Here is an 11,093-nt window from a genome sequence, read left to right on the forward strand (position 1 = left end):
TGTAAACCACATTTTAATGTTTCATACTTTTTCCCAAGCAGATGTCTGTAAACTGCTTCCATTATGAAAGCAGTAACTACCTGTTACCAAGTGCCTCTCCCATGCTCAGCACTTTACTCTCAGGACAGCCTAGGACTGTGGGGATTATTTAGGGTGGCTTTGCCAGGACTGGGAAGGAGGGGAGAGGAGTTCCTGGAAAGCGGGAATTTCAGTGCTAAAACCAGGACAAGTTGGTCACTCCAAAGTGATTCCCATTTTCCAGGTGAGGTAACTGAAGCACAGAGGAGCCCGTGGCTTGTCCAGGGCACACAGTCAGGGGGGCAGCTGAGTTCTGACCTCATTTACTCTGATTCTAGGGCCTGTGCTGAGAAGCATGGGTTTCCTCCTTCATGTTTGTATCCACACAGAACTGTCCAGTTGTCTTTCTCAGCGGTCTGGACACAAGCTTTCAGGCCCTGGGTGAACCCTGAAAGACATAAGGAACAGACACGAACTGCAGCTTTCAGCCCTCCTGTGGGGCACCCGCCTGTCCCTGCTAGGGTACCCACACCCTGAGTCAGCTGCCTCCACCAAAGAATGCCTCCCAACCTCCCCTGGCTCTCATCTCTACACCAGGCCTCCCCTCCGTGAAGCACGACCCTCACCCTGCTCAAACCCCTGCGCCTCCTCTGACCCAGGGCACTGCCCCACTCATACCAGAAGAGACCCCTACCCTGCTCAGCCCACCTCACGACTTAGGACCAAAAAGTCCTAAAGTCTTTTTAGGAAACAAAAAGGTGCGGAAGATCTCTTTCAAAAAAATAGGATAAATCATAACAAAATAAAGATATATGAAACAATGCTTCTAGGCTTTTCACTCCCAATGCACGTATCAGATACCAATGTTAAAAATTGGGTGTATTTCTGCTATGGACTCCCAAAATCCACGTGCTGAACCCCTGATCTCCAATGTGGTGGTATTTGGAGGTGCTGCTTTGGGAAGGAGATAAGGTCACGAGGGTGGGGCTCTCATGTTTGGATTGGTGCCCTTATACAAAGAGAGATACACCTGCACGTTCGTGCTCTCTCAACCCTAACCATGGAAGGACATAGCAAGAATCTTCTGTTGGCCAATCACGAAGAGGGCCCCCACCAGAACCTGACCCTGCCACCACCCTGATCTCACACTTCCCAGGCTCTGGAACTGGGAGCCTGTTGCTTACGAGCCACCCAGTCCCCATGGCGGTCTAAGCTGACTGAGATGGAAAGTAGGCCTGAGGAGTGGGATGCTGCTGTAACCAAGACCCACAAATACGGATGCAGCTTTGGAGCTTGGTAATGAGTGGAGGAAGAGTTTGGGGGTCCATGCTAGAGAAAGCTGAGATGGCTGTGAAGGAACCACTAAAGTCAATTTGCTAAGGGCTCAGAAAGGGGAGAGGAGAGCTGGAGGGAAAGCATTCAACTTCTCAAAGGACACACAGACAACCATGAGCAGAATGCTAGTAGGAATACGATGGCAAAGGCCATTTGGATGAGGTCTCCGGGGGAAATGAGAAACATGGCATAGGACAGCAGAGGAAAGGTGATCTTTGTTATAAAGCACCAAAAAACTCAGCTGACTTGTGTTCTTGTTCTAGTGCTTTGTGGAAGGCAGAACTTGCAAAAGATGAAACGGGATCTTTAGCTGGGAATATTTCCAAGCAAAGTCGTGAAGGAGTGGCTTGGTTCCTCCTGACTGCTTATAGTGAAATGTGAGAAAAGATAATAGATTGAAGAAAGAATCACTAAGCAAAACAGAACTAGAACTTAAAGATTTGGAAAAATCTCAGCCTATCCATATTGTAAAATAAATGAGAAGACATGTTCAGAAGAGAACACTAAGGGTGCGGCCTCCAGAACTGTAAGAAATAAATTTCTGTTGTTTAAGTCACTCACTGTATGTTGTTGTATTTTAGCATCCTGTATTAATCCGTTTTCATGCTGCTGATAAAGAGATATGTGAGACTAGGCAATTTACAAAAGAAAGAGGTTTAATGAACTTATACATGGCTGGGAAGGCCTCACAATCACGGTGGAAGGTGAAAGGCACATCTCACATGGCGGCAGACAAGAGAAGAGCGCTTGTGCAGGGAAACTCCCCTTTTTAAAACCATCGGATCTCATGAAACTTGTTCACTATCATGAGAACAACATGGGAAAGACCTGTCCCCATGATTCAACTACCTCCCACTGGGTCCCTCCCACAACACGTGGGAATTCAAGATGAGATTTGGGTGGGGACACAGCCCAACCATATCACACCCCAAGTAGACCAAAACAACATCCTTCCATAACTTTCCCTTTAGTCATAACACATCAGTAATTGTGACTCTGTGTGTGTATGTGTGTGTGTGTGTGTGTGTGATTTATGTGAGGTAGTTTCTCTTTTAAATCACTATGGAATTGTACTAGCCATGTTACCTTCTCCATATCACAAAAGCATTCCATGGCCATATGTGCAGATCCCATGATTTTATTAGCCACAACTTCATTGAATTGTAAGTGCCACAATTTATTCAGCTATTCTCTGATGTAGGAACATGAAATTTGCTGCCTTTTTTTTTTCTGCTAATACTGTTACTGGCGTAATTTTCCTGCTAATACTAATACTGGCAACTCTAGCTTTTTCTTTTGTGTGCATGTTCTAGAAATGGTCAATAATATATTCTTCTCTATTAGTCATGGTTTTCCCTTAACTGGTAGTTTGTTTTTAAGAAATTGACAATTTTACAGTATTTTTTCCTCTTATATTTGAAACAAATTGGGCTTATTTGTCTTTGAATGACCATGTTGTTTATCCCCGCCTGACCTAAGATACTGAGACACTCACATCTTTTATTATTATTATTATCATCATTATTATTATTATTATTATTTTGAAATGGAGCCTCACTGTGTCGCCCAGGCTGGAGTGCAGTGGTGCCATCTCGGCTTACTGCAAGCTTCGCCTCCTGGGTTCACGCCCTTCTCCTGCCTCAGCCTCCTGAGTAGCTGGGACTACAGGTGCCCGCCACCACGCCCAGCTAATATTTTTGTATTTTTAGTAGAGATGGAGTTTCACTGTGTTAGCCAGGATGGTCTCAATCTCCTGACCTTGTGATCCACCCATCTGGGCCTCCCAAAGTCCTGGGATTACAGGTGTGAGCCAGCACGCCCAGCCATAGTCACATCTTAACAAGAGAGTAGCTTCCCGTATTGCCAAGGAACTATTCTGATTGATATAAGGGGAGAATGAGGCCTCATCCACCTGGAAAGCCAAAAATTCACGGCTTTAAGCAGTGGTATGCTGATCCATGCTGAACAATCCGATTTGGGGGTTAAAAAAAACTCCCTGGCATGTAGAGTTTGCCAGATTCCATGGTGTAAATACTCCTACCACTGACCAATTAAAAGTGCCCAACATGACTTCCCCAGACACATCAGGAAGAGAGGTGCAGCTGCACCCCGTCATGGAGTATTTCCACCATCAACAACCTCCAGAACCGACAGAATAAAATGGGATAACACAACTAGGAATTGATAAGGTTTGAGGATTTAATATTCTTGGTTTTAAAATAATCCAGTTTTGGACCAAGAGTGAATTTAACGATTGGTCCCTCCTGGTCAATGGAGGCCACTGCCAGCTCCACGGGCTCCAAGTCCCTGCAGTTTCACTGTAGCCTTCACCTCTTCCTCCTCTTCTTCCCCCACCGCCAAACGCACACCAATGACACTGTGAGGCTTATCAGAGCAACGAAATATTCTACCCAAGGAATTCCTCACTTCTGGGCACAGAAATTGCTTATGGTTTAAAAAAAACTATTTCCCCATCTTCTAACCATTAAGGTTTTAAAAAAACATGAGGCCCAATTGTCCAGTGGGTCCCAGCTATGTTAACTCAGGGAGCTCCTCTTCACTTTTCTATACACACACACACACACACACACCCCACACCATGCACACAAACTACACACACACCATACACATGCCCTATATATACACCACATGCACACCACACACAAGGGTGCGCACACACACACAAACCACACACACACCCCACACATACCCACACATTCACCACATGCACACCACACACACATGCACACACACACACACCACACATATACACCACACAACACACACACGACACACCACACATACACACCACACACCACTCACTCCATACACACACACGACACACACACCCAACCACACATTCACTACACGCACACCACACAGACGTGTGTACATACACCACACACGCATCACACATACAAATGACACACACTACACCACACACCTCACACACATCACACACACCACACAAGCAAACCACACACACCACACACCTCACACACATACCACACCATACCACATCGTACACCACACACACAACACATACAACACACAACACACACCTCACACACTATAAACACACACCACAAACCTCACACACACACACACCACACACACCACACACCACGCACAAACACACCACACACACCACACACCACATGCACACCACACATACACCACACCACACACCTCACAGACATACCACATGCCACATGTACACCACACACACACACCACACCACACACCACACACATACACTGCACCACACAGGCACACCACCCCACACTGTACACCTCACACACACACACACACAGACCTCACACACACGTAACATATACAACACACACCACACCCTTCAGACACACACACCATAAACACACACCATACACCTCAGACACACCACACACCTCACACACACACCACCACGCACATGCCATACAACATACACACTACACACACCACACCACACATCTCACACACACACACATCACACTACATCACACACCTCAAACACCACTACACACCTCATACACACACCACACACATATCACACATACACATACATATACCACATACCACACAAACACACACATACCACACCATACATCACATACACCATACCACACATACACACACACAATGCACCACACACCATACATCACACACACCACGTCACACACCACACCCACATACCACACCACACACCACACACACACCACACCACACACCACACCACACACCACACAGACACTACATACACACACCACACACACACCACACAGACACTACATACACACCACATGCACACCACACATCACACACCACACACCTCACACCATACACCTCACATACATACACCACACCACACACCACACACAAACACACCACATGAACACACCCCACCACATACACACACTACACACACACCCCACAGACACTCACACCACACACACACATACATTTTTCCCTCTTCTAATAAACCATTGGCTTTGAATAGCTTATCTACTAAGTAGTTTCAGAATAGTTTGTATGTTTTTTGTTGTTGTTGTTGTTGTTGTTGTTGTTGTTGTTTTTTGAGACGGAGTCTCGCTCTGTCGCCCAGGCTGCAGTGCAGTGACTGGATCTCAGCTCACTGCAAGCTCCGCCTCCCGGGTTTACGCCATTCTCCTGCCTCAGCCTCCCGAGTAGCTGGGACTACAGGTGCCCGCCACCTCGCCCGGCTAGTTTTTCGTATTTTCAGTAGAGACGGGGTTTCACCGTGTTAGCCAGGATGGTCTCGATCTCCTGACCTCGTGATCCGCCCGTCTCGGCCTCCCAAAGTGCTGGGATTACAGGCTTGAGCCACCGCGCCTGGCCAGTTTGTATGTTTTTACACTTGTCTGCCTAATTTGTTTAATGTCATGAAGTCCCACGCCAGAGTGATGAGTGCCCTGAGAGTGGGGCCGGCAGGCCTGGATTCCAGCCCTTGTCCCTCAGCTGACCTGTCCGTGATGCTGTGCAGGCACACCACCTCTCCAGACCTCTTCATGAATAGGTAGGATGGTGTGTGGACATGGTGTTTCCCAAACATAAAACCTAGAAGGACAAATCCATAGCCAAAGCCAGGTTTGGGAAGCTCATGGCTGAGGATGGCACGGAAGTACAGAGCCACGGCTGGCTGGGCTCTGGGGCTGCAGGCAGGTGCTGGAGGGTCTGGAGTGAGATGGGGATGGAGGCAGCATTCCTGCTTAAAGCAGGGCAGGGGTCAGGCCAGCACTGCTGGCGAAAGTGACTGAGAAAAAACTGCTGCTGCTGCTGCTGCTGGCTGGGCTGGGCTAGGGTGCCTCAGCCGAGGCCACTGTGGGCAAGGGAGGGGATGCGTGTCATAGATGGGGATGGGTGTCACAGTGTTGAGAACTCTGCTAGACAAGCCCCAGCCCCTGGGGAGAAGGAGCCTGGCCCAGGTGAGCCTTGGGATGGGGGGGAGCTGGCAGAGAGAGGGCCCAGAGCTGCTCCTTGGTCGGGGAACAAAAAAACAGAAATCCAAGTTCTCATGCGACATGAGCTTGCAAACCACAGTTCTAAAACACATGGAGACATCTAACAATCCACTGGCTTTGAATACCTTACTAAGTCATTTCATAATAGTCTATATAAGTTTTTACAGTTGTCTGCCTAATTTGTGACGCTTTCAAAGCCACCCCCAGCCTTTTATTTATTTATTTTTTTTTTGAGATGGAGTCACTCTGTCACCCAGCTTGGAGTGCAGTGGAGCGATCTCAGCTCACTGCAACCTCCACCTCCCGGGTTCAAGCCATTCTCCTGTCTCAGCCTCCTGAGTAGCTGGGACTACAGGTGTGCATCACCACGCCCAGCTAATTTTTTGTATTTTTAGTAGAGACAGGATTTCGCCATGTTAGCCAGGCTGGTCTCAAACTCCTGACCTCAAGTGATCTGCCCGCCTCAGCCTCCCAAAGTGCTGGGATTACAGGGGTGAGCCACTGCACCTGGTCTTTTAAAGCCTTTTTTAATGCCATGGAGTCACATAACTGAGTGAAGAACATTCTGAAAACCAGGGCCAGCAGACCTGGATTCCAGCCCAAATGAGCAACCCCCAAAACTAGCATTGGAAACATTAGAAACATGCATTCACATAAAATAAAATTAATTTTGTAGGACATTCTGGTAGAAGTACTAAAGAAATTATTCAGTATAAGAGAAGCAGAAGAAATTATTAAACAGAGAAAAACGATATAAAAAGAGAATCACTTTAAAAATTTGAAAATGAAGAGTAGAATAATTGAAATTTTAAAAAAACCTTACACCTGGCAAAAAAGTAAAAAGAAGGAATTAATATCAATAAAAGTAGAAGTTACTGAGTTAGAAATCAGACATAGGTAGAATGAATGAATGGTCTGGTTCTTTGAAAAACATCTCTAGGAGAGAAAATTCGGAAGTCAACTTCGTTCTTTAGAAACAGGTTTAAAATACAAAAATTGGTTTTCTGCTGATTCTTGAAGCTGCATCATTGTAGTTTGTTACACGATTCTCTCTACTTTTATGTTTAGACATTTTTATATAAAAAACTAAAAAGAGAGAAGAGAAATAGCAAAAAAAAAACAGTAACCAAAGAATACATGTAAGTATCAGAAAAATAAATGTAAGGCAAAACCATGAGCAATAAATAGAGTATCAGTATTCAATGACAAAGCTTCAGTTCACCAGGACAATAAAACAAACATGTCTGTAGACAGGAGGGGGCCTTTCCCCAGCTCTCATCCTCACTGTCTCTTGGCTTTTCTTAGGAGTGCCAATTCCCAAGAACTTCTGGCCTGCCCTGCCTTCTGTAGTTCCAGAAAAGCCTTCTGACACAGAGATGCAGGCATTGCTAGTTACAAGTAATACAGAACATCCCAAAATGACAGGGCCCCAGAGACACAGGTGACACCAGCCACATCTGTGACATGAGAGAACACAGGCATGTTTCAGGCACAAGCAGAACATTTACAAAAATTTACCTAATTCCAGGACACAGAGCAAAACTCAAAAAATGTTAAGTTTGGTTTCATTAACATCTTGTTATTTATCCACAATTAATAATTAAACACAAAAGATAACTGGGGAGAGGGAGCGCATGTTTAGGAATTAATAAACACACTAACTCACTTACGGGTCAAAAGAGAAACTATGTTGAAATTAGAAAATAATACAAAAATTACCTCAAGATGGATTAAAGACTTAAATGTAAAACCTAAAACCATAAAAACCCTAGAAGAAAACCTAGTCAATACCATTCAGGACATAGGCATGGGCAAAGACTTCAAGACTAAAACACCAAAAGCAATGGCAACAAAAGCCAAAATTGACAAATGGAATCTAATTAAAATAAAGAGCTTCTGCACAGCAAAAGAAACTACCATCAGAGTGAACAGGCAACCTACAGAATGGGAGAAAATTTTTACAATCTACCCATCTGACAAAGGGCTAATATCTAAAATCTACAAATAACTTAAACAAATTTACAAGAAAAAAACAAACAACCCCATCAAAGAGGGCAAAGAATATGAGCAGACACTTCTCAAAAGAAGACATTTGTGCAGCCAACAAACATATGAAAAAAAGCTCATCATCACCGGTCATTGGAGAAAAGCAAATCAAAACCACAATGAGATACCATCTCACACCAGTCAGAATGGCAATGATTAAAAAGTCAGGAAATGATAGATGCTGGCGAGGTTGTGGAGAAATAGGAATGCTTTTACACTGTTGGTGGGAGTGTAAATTAGTTCAACCATTGTGGAAGACAGTTCTAGATCCTCAAGGATCTAGAACCAGAAATACCATTTGACCCAGTAATCCCATTACTGGGTATATACTCAAAGGATTATAAATCATTCTAGTATAAAGACACATGCACACATATGTTTATTTTGGCACTATTTACAATAGCAAAGACTTGGAACCAACCCAAATGCCCATCAATGATAAACTGGATAAAGAAAATGTGGTACATATACCCTATGGAATACTATGCAGCCATAAAAAAATAATGAGTTCATGTCCTTTGCAGGGACATGGATCAAGCTGGAAGCCATCATTCTCAGCAAACTAACACAGGAACAGAAAACCAAACACTGCATGTTCTCACTCATAAGTGGGAGTTGAACAATGAGAACACATGGATACAGGGAGGGGAACGTCACTCACCAGGGCCTGTTGGGCCATGGGAGGCAATGGGAGGGAGAACATTAGGACAAATATCTAAGCATGCAGGGCTTAAAACCTAAATGACGGGTTGATAGATGCAATAAACCACCATGTCACATGTATACCTACGTAATAAACCTGCACGTTCTGCACATGTATCCCAGAACTTAGAGTAAAATTTTTAAAAAAGAAATCAGAAAATAATAGTTTAGCCATAATAAATGATCTTAAATCTTAAAGACTGCGATTAAATGTTTCTTAAAGTGATATTTGGAACCCTAAAAGCTTACATTAGAAAACAGGAGAGGCCAAAAAAAAAAAAAAAGAATTAAGCTTCCAGCATAAGAAATTAGAAAAAGACCAAGCAAATAAGCACAAAAATATCACAAGGAAGAAAATAATAAATACCAAATTGACACTGATAAATCAGAAAGCAAACTGCACCAGACCCCTGTGCACAGCTCAGATCTATGTAGTTTCTGTCTCGTTCCAGCTGTGGCCTCAGCCAACAGCTGCATGGGGGCTCCATTCTCTGCCAGCTGACGGCCCTCTCTTGTTACCTGGACAAAGAAGTCTGAGGGAATTCCATGCCCTGCTCAGTAGGTCCCAGCAGGGTCAAGAAAAAAAAATTCAACAATTGCTCAGAGCAGTGGCCAACATTTTAGCATCCAAGAAATAAAATAATTCTTTCAAGCACATGGAACCAGGTTAAATAACTGTAAATGAAGTTTTTTAAAAAAAAATTTTCAGCAAATTTTAAAAATTACCACCATTCAGAGCACTTTCTCAAACTTCAGTGCAATTAAGTTAGAAATCAACTATACAAGCACTTCAAAAGTATGTTTAGAAATTAAGGGCCGGGTGCGGTGGCTCACGCCTGTAATCCTAGCATTTTGGGAGGTAGAGGTGGGTGGATCACCTGAGGTCAGGAGTTTGAGACCAGCCTGACCAATATGGAGAAACCCCGTCTCTACTAAAAATACAAAATTAGCCAGGCATGGTGGTGTATGCCTGTAATCCCAGCTATTCGGGAGACTGAGGCAGGAGAATTGCTTGAACCCGGGAGGCGGAGGATGCGGTGAGCCAAGATCGCTCTCCATTGCACTCCAGCCTGACTCTGTCTCAATAAAAAAAAAAAGAAAGAAATTAAAATGTCCTCTTAAATGACTCTGGGGTTAGGAAATGGCAATTTCTAACCCAAGAATCATTTGGGTTAGGAGATGCCAGCTCCACCTGAATGGATGGATGACAAGAACACATCATATTGTCATAGATGAATATTACCCCTCGAAGCAACTTTAAAAATCAACAAACTCAAAAGTGGGTTCTCTGTAAAAACTAATAAAATAGACAAGCATCCAGCCAGAATGACATAGAAAGGGAGGGAAGGGACAGAGAAGATGGAGGGAGAAGAAGAGAGAGTAAAGAGAACAAATTATGACTTAAAACACATCTCTGAGATACTATGAATTACTTTGTCCAATGAACCTGAAAGCAGCAATGGAATGGATAATCTTCAGAAAAGTAAACATCACCAAAATCAAATCAAGAAGAAATCAAACTCCTGGAAAAACCTATAACCATTAACACACATTGATTTGATAATCAAAACTCTCCCACCCTTCTAGAGATCCTAGACAGAATTTCAGATGAGTTTTTATCAAATCCTCAAGAAATAGATTATCTTCATCATACACAAATTGTGCTATACATACACACATTAGCATTTATGAAAATGTTAAATCCCTCAGAATCCCTGAAATCAAATTTGAAGAGTATTGGCAGAACACTATTCTTAATAGCAACGCTTTTAAGATGCTAGTTGAAGGGAATATACATGTACAATTCAACCAAAAAGATTTAATATCTATATAAGAAATTCAGGCCAGGCATGGTGGTTTACACCTGTAATCTCAGCACTTTGGGAGGCCAAGGCTGGAGGATTGCTTGAGCCTAGGAGTTCAAGACCATCCTGGGCAATAAAGTGAGACCAAGTCTCTACAAAAAAATACAAAAATTACCTGGGTGAGGTGGCTTGCACCTGCAGTCCCTGC

The sequence above is a fragment of the Theropithecus gelada genome, chromosome 3 (assembly GCF_003255815.1).
Source record: "Theropithecus gelada isolate Dixy chromosome 3, Tgel_1.0, whole genome shotgun sequence".
NCBI lineage: Eukaryota > Metazoa > Chordata > Mammalia > Primates > Cercopithecidae > Theropithecus > Theropithecus gelada.